The sequence below is a fragment of the Brachyistius frenatus genome, unplaced genomic scaffold, assembly GCF_029030835.1.
Source record: "Brachyistius frenatus isolate BFR_SWC_R1_liver_20210118 unplaced genomic scaffold, ASM2903083v1 Contig_426, whole genome shotgun sequence".
NCBI classification, from domain to species: domain Eukaryota; kingdom Metazoa; phylum Chordata; class Actinopteri; family Embiotocidae; genus Brachyistius; species Brachyistius frenatus.
The window spans coordinates 130,387-149,345 of NW_027211025.1; positions in this window are offsets into that span (position 1 = coordinate 130,387).

The following is an 18,959-nucleotide window of genomic DNA, read 5'->3' on the forward strand; positions in this document are numbered from 1 at the left end:
GGGGGGGGGGGGGGGGGGGGGGGGGGGGGGGGGGGGGGGGGGGGGGGGGGGGGGGGGGGGGGGGGGGGGGGGGGGGGGGGGGGGGGGGGGGGGGGGGGGGGGGGGGGGGGGGGGGGGGGCCGGTTTCGGTGCAAGCTGATTGGTTCAAATTAATCTGAGGTCTGCAAACGATTCTCTATGGAGGGTGGACAAACCATATTCATGGAGTGAGATTAGCTTCTGGTTCTCACCAGGCTAGCGTTTCAGTGTGGTTCTTAAAAATAAATACATTTTGTGTGAAGTGCCACTGGAGCCATAAATGAGCATATATTCTTAAAATGCAACACACCTCTGTTCATTCTTGTTGCCTTCGGGCAAAAATCTGGGACAAGTGAAGGTCCTACGTATCCTACCTTTTCATTTCTCATCCTCTTTGATGGGGTCAAAAAAAGTTCTGACTTTTTCAGTATTCTTGTCGTTGTCTTTTTATTAACAACAAGCAAAACCAGGGGACCAAAACAAAGTCATAAACTCACCATATCTGCACACGTTAGGTTCATGGAGCTTTTTCACAAATAAAATAAATACTTCTACTACTACTACTACTACTACTACTACTACTACTACTAGTACAACTACTCCTTCTATTTCTACTACTACTAGTACTACTACTGCTACTACTACTAGTACAACTACTCCTACTCCTACTACTCCTACTAGTTCTACTTCTAGTACTACTACTACTACTACTTGTAGTAATTCTTTATAAACAGCACATATTCATAAAAAGGACATTTATTTGAGAAAGCTCACTTCCCTCATGTCCTGAAATGTTGATTTGTGGAATTATAGTTCACTCAAACTGTTTTAGACACGGAGAGCTAAAAACTGAACCTGCTTCAGAGAAAATAAATTGTCATCTTTCTTCAGTTCACTTGTTATTGTTCGTGTATGGTTCAGCTCACGCAGCCTCATCAAGCTGCACAGAGCTGCAGTGTTTCTATGGTTTCTCCATTTATGTAGTGCACCGTTCAGCTCATAATTAGAATTATGCTCCAATTGTTGTCAGTGAAAAAAATTAAGCATAAATTACAGTTTCCCACCAGTCTACATTTTAACAGGGTTATCCCTCAGACAGCACTGCCACTGCTTTCATTTGGCATTGTTGGAAAAACAAAACCACAGCTTAACTATTATACAGTTATGAATGTGGAAATGCTGCACAATACGAAACACACAATAATGTGATATGCCATTTTACACACAGGTAAACATTATTTTATGTGTTATTGTCTCACCTTTGTGTGATTCGGTGCATGTATTTAAGACATCTAGAAAACCAAAGACCTAGTCAGAAAAGGCTGAGAGTGTTGTGTGCTGCTTCCAACATTTCTCCTCGTACAGGATTAAAGAGCACTAACCCTCAATCCTCTCTACCTTCCTCTCTACCACCGAGGTTTAATTCTGCACATTTTGTGTTCAATATTTTTTGGACTGAGCAGTCCTCCTTATGATCCGTTCAGATGTTTTCAATTCAATTCTATTCTATTTCTATAGCACCAAATCACAACACACGTTATTTCATGGCACTTAACACATTAAAGTCCTTACAGTAGAACTTTACAATATTATACAGAGAAACCAACAATTCAACAATTCAACAATTCAACAATTCCCACATAAGCTAGGAGGGGGGAAAAAAAACTCCTCTTTAAGGGAGAAAAACCTCCAACAGAGGGAAGAAAAACTCCCTTTAACAGGAAGAAACCTTCAACAGAACCAGGATCAGAGGTGGGCGGAGCATCTGTTAACAGAACCAGGATCAGAGATGGGAGGAGCATCTGTTAACAGAACCAGGATCAGAGATGGGAGGAGCATCTGTTAACAGAACCAGGATCAGAGATGGGAGGAGCATCTGTTAACAGAACCAGGATCAGAGGTGGGCGGAGCATCTGTTAACAGAACCAGGATCAGAGGTGGGCGGAGCATCTGTTAACAGAAGCAGGATCAGAGGTGGGCGGAGCATCTGTTAACAGAACCAGACTCAGAGGTGGAGAACATCTGTTAACAGAACCAGGATCAGAGGTGGGCGGAGCATCTGTTAACAGAACCAGACTCAGAGGTGGAGAACATCTGTTAACAGAACCAGGATCAGAGGTGGGTGGAGCACCTGCCACGACCGGTTGGGGTGAGAGGAGAGCAGAGAGAGAAAAGGACAGCATAGAGATACAAGAGAAGAACTGTTGGAGGAGACGACAAGCACAGAGCAGAGACATGCAGCTCCATGACGGGACATCTGGAAAAGAAAGAACAGAAACTATACGAGTGAAGGAACTGAATGGAGACAACAGATAATAAGAAGAAACTATGGGAGAGAAGAAGATGGTGAGGTATGAGTCAGTTAAAGAGTAGGAGGAAAGAAAAGAAGCTCAGCATGTAACGGGGTCCCCCAACAGCCTCGGCCTATAACAGCATAACTAAGGGTTGGTTCAGGTCTACCTGAGCCAGCCCTAACTATAGGCTTTATCAAGAAGGAACGTTTTGAGTCTAATCTTAAAGCTAGAGAGGGTTTCTGCCCCTCCAACACAAACTGGGAGCTGGTTCCACAGGGGAGGAGCCTGAAAACTGAAGCTCCGCCTCCCATTCTACTTCTGTAAACTCTAGGAACCACAAGTAGACCAGCGTACTGAGAGAGAAGTGCTCTGCTAGGATTATATGGTTCTATAAGATCTCTAAGATATGATGGAGCCTGGTCATGAAGAGCTTTGTAAGTCAGCAAGATAATTTTAAATTCTATTCTTGATTTAACAGGAAGCCAGTGAAGAGAAGATAAAACTGGAGAAATATGATCTCTCTTGCTTGTTTTATCCCCAGTTAGAAAATATTTGACAAACTCCTCCTCCACAGCATCCAGGATATGATCTACAATATAATGCTTTTCTTATGCAACTTTGCACAAGACTTATGCCAATTTCATACAGTTATTCCATGTTTGAATGGAAGTTGGCCATTTGGATCTAAAATAAGCATTAAAATACGTAGTATTTCAAATTAAACTGAACTAAATTAACTACTAAAGACAACCGAAAGAACCAGCAAGCTAAACTAAACAGTCACAGAACCAAACACAGCAAAACAAACTAGTAAAGCAGAATCGCACCAGAACAAAATAGTACAAATCCAGATGGCCAAATCACCATGTGGTTTAACTAAGCATGTTAAACTGATCACTTCTCTACATACCTGCATCCCTAACCAGCCACAGCAGGTTGAGGACAGGAGGTGAGACAGAGGAAACGACAGCAGGTGCTTTTTATACCCTGAGGCTCTGATTGGCCGGCTGAGGGAGGAGTCAGACCTCAAGCTTCATCCAGGGTCACTGCACCTGACTGCTCACCTGAATGAGAAGCATTCAACACCTCTACATAAAGATATAGATTTCTCTGTTCTTTGACTGTCCTTTTAAAACAGTACATTTGAAAGTGAAAGAAATAACTATTATCAAACAAATTATCCACAACAAGAAGAAATGTGAACGTACATTTTGTGTGTCACATAATCAGCCGTCATGAAGTTTGCTGTCTGTCGCTGTGCTTTGTGACATGTCAGAATTTCTGCTGTTTTTAATGTCTTTTCTGATGCAGGTGTTTCCACGTAGCTACATGTGTATTTAAATTAGAACCCAATGATGATTGGTTATCTGTTTCTCAACCAGATTATGTTGTTTATTTCCTTAATGCAACATGAAGGTCTGTTTATGGATCTTTCTCACAGCAGACGTCTCACCTTGTCAAACACAGCTGCAATTTAACATGATTAATGGCTGAGTTCCAATCCGGTGTGCCAGTTCCAGGGACCTGTTATTGTTCACGCTGGCTTACTGGGACATTTAAATGGAACACAGCCATTGTTCATGTCATTAACTACAGTGCACCTGTGCGCTCCCTGTTGCATCAATAAGAAAACACCGCGTTGCTTCACATCTTTTTTGTTGCTCTGTTCTCAGGTAGTTGAGCACCCTTTGGGTCCCGACTAATTCATGCTGCTGAGGTGAAGTTACTTAACTTTACTGAATAACAAAGCAACATGTTCTCATGTCTCTGCACAGTCAAGTTTCAGCAATCCCTATCATGCTAAATTCAACAATTCAAATGGAAAAGCTTTCCTGCTTTTCCCACCTCTGTTGTCCTGTAATTGCCGGTGAAAGTAAACATGCTGCAGAACTAATGTGTTTTGCTTGCTTGATTTTATTGAAATGTCAAAGTGTTTTCTTGTAGAAAGAGCAAGCTCGCTGGTCAACGATCCTGAAAGACAATTCACACGAGTTGCTGAGTGAAAGAATGGCTGAATTACAGATAACATGTAAACACTGGATACAGACATCATCCTCTGCACACTAACAGCTCAACATGATGCGTCCGCTAGCAATTAAGCAGGGTGGGTCATTATAAAGCTGAAACATTACCATAGAATTGGAGAGTGAACATTCGGAGGGCAATTAGCCTCATATAAACCCTAAATCCTGACTGAAATAAACAAAATGAAGGAACGAATTCACAAACAGGGTCAAGATCAGTTTCTGATTGTAAAAATGCATTTAACCTTGAATACATGGAGGACTCTTCTGACCTGTGAGGGCCTTCAATTATAGTCTTTAAGTGTAAAAAACAAACTTAAAAAGTTGAAGTTAAATTAAAGTGGCTTTATATCTTATACTTTGGTACATCTAAGAGGATGCTTTTATTGTTGAGCTATTATTTGATCACAACCTGCGAGAAAATGGTTCCGTCAAACAGATTCCTCTTTGTGTGTTCAGTCTGGGTTATGCTACACAAAGACACAACACACTAATGAAGATGCTGAAACCTCTGTAGATAATAGATTGTTCATGACAGCATAATTGGCTCATTAAGACAAGGGCAATTTACTGTGTTATCAGCCACCACAAGCTTCATCTGGCTTAAAATAGCACATTAACTCATGTCAGCAAAGTAACACACTCTGATAAATGTCTGAAAAAAGAGCAAACTGAAAACTAGCGACGAGACGAGTACTCGGCAGAAGCACGTTTTCGGTACGGAAAATGTTCTCCTGACAAGTACCAGTATCATCTGAGTAAATGTGTCAATATCCGTGTTGATGAAGGCTTCTAACAGACACTAGCTGTGTGCACACAGCTACACACTGAGCCCCGCCTCCCCTCGCTTAGACTGCGGTACCTTTGTTTCCATCGGCTCGCTCCTACCTCGTTAAAATATCTTCATTCAGCTGAGCGCTTTCATAAGAATATAGTGTAAGGCTGAATGCATATTTTGATGTGGACTGTCCATAAATCATGCGGCTTCACACTGTCAGTTTATTTAATAAAAAAAAAAAACGTGTTCTGTAAATAGCTCTCTTCCTCTTGTGATAAAAACATTGCTCAGAGGCTCAATTCGGGGGCTGTTCTGTAAATAGTTTTCTAATGAATAATACATTTTGCAAGTTTTGATCAACCCATATCAATCTCAGGCTTAAATACACAACTTTTACTGACTTCCTACCCACTTCTGGATTAAGCCCCCCCTTAATTAAGTTAAATGAACTTGAGTTGCCGCTGTTCCACAGAGCAGTAGACGTAGTCGAGCGTCTCCACCTACTTCAAGAAACATGTTCGTCCTACAACTATATCACTTAGGCGCAGCGCCCGAGTGCTTTTCACAACACCTGAGCACAATGAACACAAAACACCTTTCTGAGTGCATGGAGAGGGAGAGACAGAGCGACAACGTGAGCGAGCGTGAAGGTAGCACATAAAAAGAAAACCGAGAAAAGTCTGGTTGAAGAGTTTAGTTTAGATTACTTTGTAATGATTGTTATTAGGCAGGAGGATAGAGTAGTAACCAGACTGTATAGTCACAGTGTGGATCATTTGAATCATACTCATCCCTCCAGCTGCCTGCTGAAGTGTAAACTTCAGTAAAAATAGAGTTTTTCATCAAATAACTGCTCCACCCCCCCCCACCCCCCACCCCAACACACACACATACTGCCCCCACCTGCAACCACAGCACCCAAGATATTGAATACTTCTAAACCTTTTTTAAACAGGCAACCGGTGCTCTGTGCAGCAGCGGCGGTGGAGTTCATATCCCACCTTTTGCGCAGCGGTGCTAAAGATAGCACTTTATAGCGATTCTGCGGCTCAACAGAGCAGATCGGCCAGGCAGGAAGTCAGTCGGAGAAAATCCGGTAAACTTTCAAAATAAAACATCCATGTGAATCACTACATCACCGTCGACCCCGCTGTCTTTCAATTTCGACAAGAAATGTGTTCTCCTCCCCGTAAAGACACTGTGAAACAGTTACTCAATAAACAGGAGGATTGATGTTTTTAATGACTAAAACTCAGCAGCTGTATTAACTTTGTCTGCAGCACAAAGTAGAAAATGACAATGAACACAAAATGGACAAAAAAGAAGCCATTTAGCAATGAGGAAGTATGATAAAACAGGCAGACAAAACATTTCTGACACGCTGCCGCTGGAATATGAAGTCGTGCAGAGGAACAACATGGCAGCGCGCAATTTGTTAAGAGCTTCAAACAAGGAAGTTGCAATTTCATAGCAGATGACGATTAATATTTCAGTCCAGAAAAAGTCAAATTTGAATGTAAGGAGTGTGTGAAGAGTTTCACACCAGCGATGCCACACATGCACTTCATTCAAATCAGATCCACCACCTACCCATCCACTGACTCTGTATTGTGAACGGTAATAAAGACAGAGACAGAAGCTTCTAATAAACTGCATGTTTACTTGATTTAAGCACTTCCTACAATAGCTTCCAGATAAACCACCATCTTTGTTTTCTTCATTAGTAACACAGAGCTTGAGGTAAACCAGAAATAATGCATTTTGACTTGGCAATTAAGATTTTCCTCATCCTCCCCTGAGACAACAATTAACAATAATAATTAATAAATAATTAGTCATGGCTTTCAAATGAGAATGTGTCCTCTAGCCAGGAAAGATACAATTTTCATTTCAAAAAGGGCAACTTTGAAAACTTTTTAAGCCACAGTTTGAGCTGAAGTTCCCTTCAGTCCTCCAAATGTGCAAGCTGAAGAGTGGCCACCCTTAAAGTCAAACCTGGAGGAGGCGTCCCGCTTCAAGGATGTTATCCAAAGCGGTGCAGACAGCACCCGCAGGGACAAAAAAGAATTTGTTGTCATTTTGGGCAGCTGAGAATCAGCCTTCAAGCAAAAAAGCCTATAAGTCTGAACAGCTGCCAGAGGGAGAGGTTGGCTTCCATCAGCCCCACATTCGGCTCTGCAGCAGTGGAGGCCTGTGACAGCTGAGCAGTTGATCTTAGAGGAGCTGCTGGAGAATAACAGCAGGGAGGGGGATCAGTGCTCCTGAAAAGATGAATGAACACTCAAAGGCCCGTTGTAACGACAAGGTCCTCATAGCTCCATTATTGCTGCTTAATATGCAGATGGAGAAACTTCAGGCTAAAGTGGCACACGGCAACAAAAGTCACTGCAATCAATGGGGCCCTCAAGAGGAGGGCCTTTCTCCAAAAAAAAGAAGACCCCCCAACCCCGCCATCCACATGGGTGTGCACAACTCAAGTACCCCTTTACAAAATCTGATGTAAATTCAAACCTGGGCAGAGAGCAGGCTGTGGAAAAGAGGCCTCTTTTCAATGAGTCCACTGTTCAGAAAACATGGTTCTGTCCTCAACAAAATGTCCACCAATAAATGTCATCTACTATAGTGAAAAGTAATAATAAGTATATATATATACATACTCCCTGAACAGGATGAGTCACTTCTATCCAAGTTTAAGGAATCAAATAACACCAAATGTAAATCATAATACACAAGACAAACATCCATATTGCTGTCTTTTATTTCTAACATCCGGTGACGTATTATCTTGTATTATAGTACATTAGAGACTCACTTAGTCCTTTGATTTCATTAGTGTTGGGTAGCAACAACCACTTTCCTTTGTGAAAGCAGTTGCGTACCGGAGAACATGTATCTGGTGAATGATTTTTGTGTCGTTTAATGCCACAACAAGTGCATCATACTTCACATCTCTGCTGCAGGCTACGATGGTAAATCAGTGGGCCTTCTCTTATAACTACTACATCCCATGACAGTGAGGAGATGACAACAAACATTTCATGATTACAATCACATTATCAGCTTTCTTCTTGTATAATGAACATTGTATCCCAGAGTTGCTTCTCGGTTTCTTCCTATTTCCTATGAAATCTTTAGATGCATAATTTAATCTTTTATGATAAAGCATAGACTGACTTACCATGTTCTATATTTGAAGAACGCTTGACCATCTGAAATCAAACAGCATTTTAAAATAAGGACTGACTGCAGACTGATTAAAGATGAGATGTACCAATGAGGACTTGGAACATTCAGCACTGAAAGAGAACTTTGTGATAAGACAGTAATTCATCTTTACCAGTTAAGTCCAGCTATACTCTGGATTTGCTCTGATTTCTAATGCCTGTAAGTTATATCTTCTTATCTCATATCAACCCCTTACATTATTACTTCAGTGATGCCTCATCTGAAGTTCAGATGTGCTGTAACCTTTTCACTGCACCACATCAGGATCACTCCCCTCGCCTCATCTGGCCTCGACTGAACATTTCTTAAAGTCACAGAGGATTTCACTCGCAGTCAGCGAGCAACATGACAGCATGTTCTCACACGAGGTCGAGGTGCTTAATTAGAACCCGTGTGGAGCCTTGAGTGAGGCTTAACAAGCTAATGTTATAAAGTAAAGCCACAGGCATGATTCTTGGGAATTTTTATAACTGCATGTGACCTGAAATCCAGTCAATTAAATGGAGATACATTTAATTTGATGGATTTTAATGTTAATTTGATGAGTGACCACTTTTAAATATGTATGCATGCCATTATCTCTCCTGATGAGTCGACTCTTTTTTCTGAGGAAACTTCGATTCTTCAATGTGTGCAGCATGATGCTGGAGATGTTCTACCAGTCTGTTGTGGCCAGTGCTTTGTACTTCGCTGGGGTCTGCTGGGGGAGCAGCATTGGAGCCGGTGACACCAACAGACTTAACAAGCTGGTTAAGAAGGCCGGCTCCATCATCGGCTACAAACTAGATAGTGGAGAGGAGGACGCTGATCAAACTATTGTCCATCTTGGATAATCCTGTCCACCCTCTCAACCACCTGCTGCAGGGACAGAGGAGGACGTTCTCCAAAAGACTCCTCCAGCTCCGCTGTCACAAGGACAGATACAGGAGATCATTCCTGATACAGGAGATCATTCCAGATACAGGAGATCATTCCAGATACAGGAGATCATTCCTGATACAGGAGATCATTCCTGATACAGGAGATCATTCCAGATACAGGAGATCATTCCAGATACAGGAGATCATTCCAGATACAGGAGATCATTCCAGATACAGGAGATCATTCCTGATACAGGAGATCATTCCTGATACAGGAGATCATTCCAGATACAGGAGATCATTCCAGATACAGGAGATCATTCCTGATACAGGAGATCATTCCAGATACAGGAGATCATTCCAGATACAAGAGATCATTCCTGATACAGGAGATCATTCCTGATACAGGAGATCATTCCAGATACAGGAGATCATTCCTGATACAGGAGATCATTCCTGATACAGGAGATCATTCCAGATACAGGAGATCATTCCTGATACAGGAGATCATTCCTGATACAGGAGATCATTCCAGATACAGGAGATCATTCCTGATACAGGAGATCATTCCTGATACAGGAGATCATTCCAGATACAGGAGATCATTCCTGCCCACTGCCATAAGACTGTACAATAACTCACCTCTGGCAAAATCCATCACAGTACAAAAACACTGTTGACTGTGTTTCTTGGTTGCTTGTATATTATATATATATATATATATATATATATATATATATATATATATATATATATATATATATATATATATATACTGTACCGTATGTATATATATATATATATATATATATATATGTTGACTGTGTTTATTGGTTTGTTGTATATAATATATATAGATATTTAATGTACTGTATATATACTGTATGTACTGTGCATTTTATATTTTATATTTATATTTTTTATTTTATTGTTTTTCTATTATATTATTCTATTCTATTATTATTTTATTCTATTGTTTCTATTATTGCTTCTGTATGTATGCTGTTGTGGCGAATAAATTTCCCCTCGGGGATTAATAAAGTATATACCTACCTACCTACCTACCTACCTACCTACCTACCTACCCACCTACCCACTTGTGATGGATTTGGAAATATCTCAAGGTTTTACCATAAAACTGACTGAACATAACATATATTTGGATACTTTTGAGCTTTGTAGGGAGAATCAAACTGCAGCAGTGTCCAAATGGCAAATAGCAGTAATTAAGGTGATTAATCACATTTGTTGTGCAAAAAAATATCCATGATTAATTTTTTGGACGAAGAAATGGCAAATGTTGTTGGAGACAGCACTTAATGGCCAACACGAGCCCCCATAAAAATCATGTCTGTTTGCTATACAATGCAGAAAGGGGCAGATTTCCTGCTTCTATATATTCATGAAGAAAGTAAACCACTACAGGAGGGAATCTATACAGTGAAGAAGTCACTTTTATTCCAAGTTTTTTTTTTTATTTTTTTTTTATTTTTTTTTTGTCAAGTAATGTTATGTAAAAAGATTGCATACATTGTAACACAAAACATCCATCAAAGAAAGATCTTTTCCGTTCCTCTTCTTACTACCATGTGCGTGTCAAAGCGATTTACTGAGATTTATTGGCTGCAGCTCCTCAGAACAAAAATCGTAGGTTACACTTATTGTAACTCTTATAACACTCTCATTTTCCCTCTATTAACAAATAGACATTGTGAAATACTGAAATGAGGTATTATATAAAGAAGGGGGAAATAGCTGAGCAAGCAGGATAAGGAACAATGACATCTGTCACACAACCTAAATCAAGGTGCATGCTAAAATCACAAAGCTTATGGTATAAAGAAATACAGCTTTAATAAACATATCTTCCCAAATATTTAGATGTGTTTTATCAAATATCATCTGAGACCCTTTAAAGTTATTAATGAGCAAGAGACAAAATAATTCAGGTTGAGCAGGATAAGAGACCGAGATGACAAAGTCAATGGAGAATGCTGTCTAAGAGAAAATCCATTAGCTGAACATTAGTTCAGTCTGACAACAACTCTCATTAGAGGATAAGTTTCAAAATTACAAATGTTGCTCCTTTTGGTTCCTGTATCTTGCGATTGTTATCGTGTAGCAGAGGCAGATGGACAGCACGGCACATCCAGGGAACGGAACTTGCTGCTAATCTATTTAATTTGCTTCTAAACCGCATAATGACCAGCACACTTCTGCTTTCACTGGCGTACAGCATCAGTGATGGAATTCTTCATGACAGCAATGAAATAGATTTTTTTTTCCCAAGCCATAGATTTGAACAATATGTAGAAAAAAATACAGAAACCAAAATCTTTTGTCCATAAATATGAGCTGTTTATTTGCCTCTCTGAATGACGGATGTGGACAATTTCATATAGCTGTTTGTTTGTTGAAAACAATGTAATCCAATCTACTACATACAATCCTGTTCATAAAAACGTTAGCATTAAGTCTAAGCCAGCATTTCTCAACAGGGGCGGTCCCGCCCTCCAGAGAGAAACCCGAGAATGTTGGTAGGGTGCTGGAAATACCTTTTTGAAAAGGGTGTGTTGAGGTGTTCTTGGGAGCAGTTGTGTGTGATTTTTATTGCCAGTTTAGTCATACATTTGTATGCACATTTTCTAAATTTGATCATCCTACATGCTTTTTGTCAGAATAACTCTTGCACAGTATTTCACTGTTTCTTATAGAACTGTGGCCTCTACTGTCAAAGGGCACCATCAAAAAGCATGAGGAACTGTGCTTTCTTATACAGAGAAACGGGTGGCACTCGCCCAAGGGATTGTGGCTGCATTTGCTTTTACATTGCAACAAGTCTTGTCTATAGGTCAGTGGTCTGTAGAGTTGCTCTCTTTGCACTCTTTTAGTTGGTTTTTAGGGTTGACAATTCTCATACTTTTGGTGTGAGATACCAACTTTTCTGCCCAAATAAGACTCACCAAATAAAAGGAAACGGGCAGACAGGCGAGGCCACTCTTGAGGGCGGACCCGTGGCCCTTCCGGACGCTGAGCAGGAGGTCGGGGTCGGATGCGACATCCCTCTAGAGACGCTGAGTAGGATGCCGGCGGCGGAGGTGCCACCCTACCGGATGCTGGACCCTCCCCTCAGGCACAGAGGAGGCAGGAGACGTGAGGCCTGGTTGGGAAGCCAACAGATGGTCACAAGAGGCTGGCACAGGAGTGGTCCAGATGGGCAGACGAGAAGATAGGAAGTTAAGATGACAGAAGTGAGACAAGAAGGTGAGTTGTCAGAATAAAACAGGAAGTGGACATGGAAGACTTAGGACAGAGAGAAAGAGGACCAGAGGATGAGGAAAAGACACAACTATACAACGAGAACAGACTAAAGTGGACAAGAAAAAACAAATAAGACACAACTAAACAACAATGATGAACTGTGATAGACGTGTTGGAAGATCAGTTTCCTTAAATATTCATACGTGCATTAATAAGTTGCATGTTTTACTAGGTCCAAAAAAGATCTTGAAAACGTGCCGCTGCCAAGTACATGGATGGTTTCAGTGAAGTGTGTTGGCTGCTTTTGAGAGAGTTTGTGGTGCATTCTTAGTACACGAGGAAGCTGGAAAATAATCAGACGACTAAAATCCTTTAAATAAGCATCATTAAAAAGTAATAGATGAGGCTGGCATTACACATAGTACAGCAGGATTGTGTGAATCATCTGACCTCTATTGGCAGAAAACAATAGAATATAACATTTGTTGTGTTGAAAGGCCATTGGCTTTGTCAGCTTAAAGGTTATTTGGTGAATACAGCCTGCTGTGTCTGTTGAAACATGCAGGTCTATCATGACTGGCTCTGTCAGACTGTCGCTCACAGCTTCAGTTTTCCACTGTGATTAAAGTGTGGAAACCCTATTTGCTTTAACGTTTGCTCAGCCATGCTGAAGAGCGGACCAATCAGTGGCCAGTGGGTGACGATGTTGAAGTCAAGCATTTTCTTCAGTGGTAAAGACAAAAGTCGATATAAACCTCCCCATTAGAATAATAGTATCTGTTGAGTTACCCAAATATTCCTTTTTATTCTAAGTGAAACTGTAGGCCTGGTTTAACCTGATTATGAACATTTAAAATCACTAAATCCCTTTCACACCTTGAAGCAGTACTTAATGTGACACTGTTTCATTAGCGTTCACCGTTCTGCCGTTACAAATTGGGCCTTTAAGGCTCTTTATCAAAGGCGAACTTTTAAAAGAAAAGCAGCAGTAATCTCATTGTGGCTGATTTCATCGCTCCTCTTCTTAGATGTATGCTTTGTGACAGTCTTTGTATTTCCTTTTGTTTTACTGAGTCAGAGATCACAATTAAAAGAAAAAGGCTGGCGCCCCTTCACAGAACAGCTCCAGGACCGATTGCAGTCACTTAGCTCACCTTTTATCACTTCAGAAATTAGCTGTCATTTCATTGAACTCCTGAAAGGTAATCAATCTGGAGGCAATGCCCAAGCAAAGGGAGAGCTGAGTGATTGATGCAGGAATCAAACAAGACATTACAAAAGGTGGAATTGGAGGAGTGTAAATAAACATGTGAGCCGGAGAGGGTGTTTCTGTGGAAGGCTGGAGTCACTGCTTCCCTCCAGAGAGGGAAATGATTGCATTCCTCATCTCGTGTCTGTGTGAAGAGAACAAAGAGAATACAGTATGCAGAGTTTTTGGATGTCTTGTCGGATAGCACAGGAGGCAGGGTGAGACTTGGAGAGATGAGTCCATTGTGTGATTTGGAAGTGGAACCAGCCAAACAGATATGCACACAGTCTGTACTGCTCCATCTCCAAAACGGATCCTCCGGGACCAGAAACTCATTTTTGAAGCTGGCAGGTGGAACGTCAGCCTTGCTAGGAGTTGATGCAGATGAGCAGACTGAATCAGAGTAGAAAATGAATGTAAAACCAAATAAGGGTCTGGAATGAAATCCTAAACGCCTCATAATACCAACACAGAGTGGGTGGTTGCAATATTTCTCTATGCTAAAAAGCATTTAGTCCCCACACTTCCATCATGGTTTCAGAGCAGTTGACCACCAAATGACCTCCTCTGGAAATCTGCTTTTACAGTAATCTGACTTTCCACCCCAAGATCATAACATCAACTACAAACTGGAAAAATTACATCCTGAAAAGAATGACCCTGAATTAAAACTATAAATCGCAAATATTCTCACTAAAACAACATAGACTGTATATAAAATTGGGTGTAGGCTCTGGCTCTGAAAAATGAGGCCGATGCAGAAGTGCCTGAAACTGCAATACGGAGTGCCACTATAATCCCTCATTCATTGGAAAAGAAGATTCAAGAATACCTGTTTTTGGGGGCGTTTCTGTTTGATTGACAGGCCTGTGGTGCAGTCAGGTTACAGCTATCGGTGGGCGGGACGTAGTATCGTCAGGTTTCCAATCAGATCGGTCAGATCCACCGCTAGCTCCTCCCCCAGCTCATCCAAATATGGTCACTTCCTGCTCCGAACTGCTTGGGACAGGCGAAATGGCAAACTCGAACTGGAGTCTTCATAACGGTCGTTCACAAACCGACGGGTGACGTCACTGCTGGTAACCACTTGCTCAGCAGATGTTTCTTTGCTAAATTTTGCCGAGTTTTTATAACTGGTACCAAGGAAAGACTTTATCTCTTTTAGACTTTATATTTGGGGAAAGTGTCCTTGAGCAAGGCACTGAGCTGTGCCTGGCTTTTGGTGTGTGTGTCTCTTTCTGAATCGCCACACACTGTGGGCTCGTGCAGTAGATGATAAAATGGTCTACTGCAGTGACATATCTCTTTAAAGGCCCCAGGGACAGCAGATGAGATAAGTTTTCCTGCAGTCTTTGTATTCTGATGAGTGAGTGTGACGCCGGTGAAGGGACGACCTTTCATGGTGCCAAGAGGAACAGTGGATGGTGAGTCATTATCCCCTTGAATGACAAGTAATGCACTGCATTTACACAGGCAGATTGAGCCCAAGGTTGAAGAAAACACCCAGTGAATAGATGAAAGGAGTATCTGAGAGTTACAGCGGGCTCTTCCTCAGATAGCGCCTGCAGTAACGAGAATGTCTCCATTGCCGTTCCAAATGGAAGTCTTCACCCTCCATTTTGACTCCTCTGAATTTGGTGCTCCAACTTTGATGTAATCTCTGCAGCAGCAGAACAAACCGTGTGGACCCTCAGTAGCACCCAGTCGATCTCTGGGTGCAACTACACTGACCACCTCCCTCTCCGTTTGTCGCTCTGCCTGTGCACTGGAGCCTGACTGATTAATTGAAATGTCTATTGGAGTAAAAAAGCTGCTGTAGCCCAAGATCATAGGCTGATTTAACGACAGCTATAAAATCCAGTCGGGGCAGTAAAAATAGACTGGAAGAAAAAAGACCATGTGTTTTCTTCGCAGTCCTCTTTTTTCTCAGCTCGTGGAGCTCCTCTGTGTTTCTGCTGTTTCTTATTTTTGTGTCCTTCAAACAGAAGAAAACCTGAACAGGGCATTTTGAGGAGCCCATTTTGCATCAGGAAAAACCTGTTTCCACATGATGCAGCTGAAGGCAACGCTGCTCTATTCATGTCGATGGGTAGCAATGACAAGCATTGATCCCAGAACTTTTTGGATTAAAGCGTACTCACAGAAGTACACTTTTTGCTCTTACTTTAGTAGATTGTAAATGAAATAACATTTAATTCATCATGCGTGATTTAATGTTTGAAGCGTTCTGTTAAGAGGTTGCTGGTCTGCTGATCCCATCTGCTGGTGCTCCGTTATCAACGCTCCGCCAGGATTCATCTTAATAGTAGAATAATGACTGAGGCTACAATCGGAGAGTCGGATGTGACGTCCACTTTTTTCTGCATCCACTGTAGGAGTGAGTCATGACACATCTGGGGTTGTCTCTGCCCTTCCAGCTTCTTTTACACAACGCAGTTTCTCATTTAGCCCATCTTTCATCTGGCTTTCTTTCCAAGTTCTCAGACAAATCAGCATCCAGCAGCCGACATACAGAGTCTGAGACTGTTGTGATATAAACAAAGTAGAACAATGATTACTTTGTGAGAATAAAAAACATGCAGCTCCAATGACAGAAAATTACTTCTAACAACGTCCTCACTATTCTCTGCTCTCCGTTCTGCTCTTATTCTTTCTTGAATACATTTTCTTGACAGCTCTGACGTTTCCTTTTTAGCTCCTGTCTTTCTTTTAACTTTTGGCACCTTTACTTTGAAATGACATCAGCAGAATCACTGGTTTGTCCCCAATAAGCTAGTTTTGTCCTCGCGACTGCATGCAGCAGTGGACTGATGGTATGTTTTAATGCTTAAAAACAGAGTTGTAACTCCAAGCTTTTGGAGGACCCTGTCCATATTGGGGCCCTGAACACTTACTTTAAATGCTCCCTTTACAATAACACCACTGCTCTCCTTCATGCTACCAATCTCTCTTTTTTTTATTTCCTGGTGAGTAAAAAGAACTCCTCCTCAGCCTGAAGCTATTTTCAGATGAAAAGGAGAAGAGTGTGGAGTACACAGTAACATTTAATCTTCTGCATGCAAAGCAAGGGATATCAATCAGTTTGCATTGTGTTCTGGCAGGATGCTGAAAAATAAATCTCTGTGCCCTGCAATGATTCACTAAGTCTGCTGTATATCATCTGTGTGTTTCTGACCATTGGCATGAATCAGGCTGCTGATTTAAAAGACCTCCATAACCCTGCACACACTCGGACCGCGGCCCCATCAGGTATATCATCTGGTATTCATGACAGGAAACCTGCAGATAAAAATAGCCTGACTTACATCATGCATGAGCTCCGCGCAGGTGTGAGGGAAATTCGCATGAGGAAAAATAATGACAAATAGTGATGAAAGTCACATAGAAATGGAGCACATTTGGAGCTCAGCTTCTCCCAACACGTCAGAGAAAAGTCAGTATAGGCAAAATAATACAAGGCTATCATCAGACTGAGAAGTGAAGGCAGAAACACTCACAGTCCTGTGAGTTTATCAAACAAGGTTCAGGAAATGAGACGCTGGGACAAACATCCCTTCTCACATTTATCTAGTGGACGCTATAAAATGGTGTTTTCTGCTTCTGCTGCTGAATTAGGCTGTATTTTTAAGATATTGAAACTCAAATATGAGGCTACACCTATTGAGTATAAAAGGCTTATTAACTATAATAAGCGCTGAAACATTTTCAACCTTTGAGCTCCTGCACAGTCTTTTATTTGACCACAAGCCCATTAGAGCAGGGTAATAGCATTTTGGAGGAGGAGAAGGTTGAGTCAGATCCGTTATCTAATCAGCTGACAGTGATTATGTATCTGTAGAGCAGAACAGAAATGACATACCTCACCTCGAGTTTCCTCAAACTATTCATTTTACATTGTTTCTTAGAGGAAAAAGTAAGAATTATATAACAACAAGGCAGAAAGGCCTTTAAAGGATGGAAATTTGATGCATTTGGTTTCCAAATCTGAACCTCAATATCAGCCTGCATGAAAGTGCAGCAATCTCTCTCTGCACTAAATATGTGTTTGTGGCAACATGCTACTCATCCAAACTGCTTATTATGATAATTATTAAATTATATAACATTCGGGAGCTAAAGAATGATGCTTCCTGCAGAGCATTACTAATTTTTCCATCAGAAGTCTCATTAAGCTCTCTCTGAGAGAGATTGCAATAAATCACAGCTTATTTCTGGTAAACAAACATGTCAGATGGAACAGATATGGTCCCAAAAAATATGATGAATCACGATAGTCTCTTCATTTTATTACACTTTAAACTGCTTGAAAATGGCTTATCTGCTGTAAGCAGATACAATATCCAGTGGCTCTGTCCAGTTTTGACACAATTTTCAGTATATGTCAGACAATGAAAGCACAAGAGAAGAGTACAAATGGTCAAGTGGAACCTCGGCAGGAATATTTCTAACCTACAGGGAACGTTTGTTTATGTTGTATTTGTCTTCAATACCAGAAGAAAAATGTCACAAAAAATCCTTCATAATGTCACAGCTTTTATAGATTTTGAAGCTTTTGTGAGTCAAATCACTCTCGACCAAAACAGTCTGATATAGATATAGATGTGTCATAGCTGCCACTACCTCCTAAATATTAACTAACTTTGGAAATGTAACAGTAAATTTCAGCTGTTAAAATTGTTTTAATCCATTAAAACATGGCGCACAACACAACAATCCACCATTTTCCTCTTTAGAGATTACGAACTAAATGGATGTGAACAGAAAACCCCTCAGAAACACAGTGTGATCAATTTTAGCTCAGTTAAAAGGAAGATCCATCAGATAAAATCTCAGGACTTCAGATTTAAGCTACAATGTTGATCAAGTTTGCACAAAGTCATTATAATAGATTGTTGATTCAAATAATTATGTAGTCTATCTCAGTGGTCCTTGTGGTGGATCATTTTCATGAATAATCTGAAGTGTTTTCTGAAAAGCTGGTGTGAGAGAAAATCTTTTCCCTTTAAAGTGAAATAGAAATTCAAAGACAGATGAGCAGTTGCTGCTCTGAAGTGGAGATCATCTTTTTTTTATGGGATTATATCATTTGTTGCAGGAGTCCTTTTTCTTCTTGTGGCTGTAGAAAGTTCTTCATGACTCATCATGGAAATTCACCAAGTAGTTTTCAGAAATGTCACTCAAAGCCATGAATATCAATGGCCGTCAAAGAAAAGTCAGGGCATCACTAAAGTCAGTAGGATTCATCCTCCG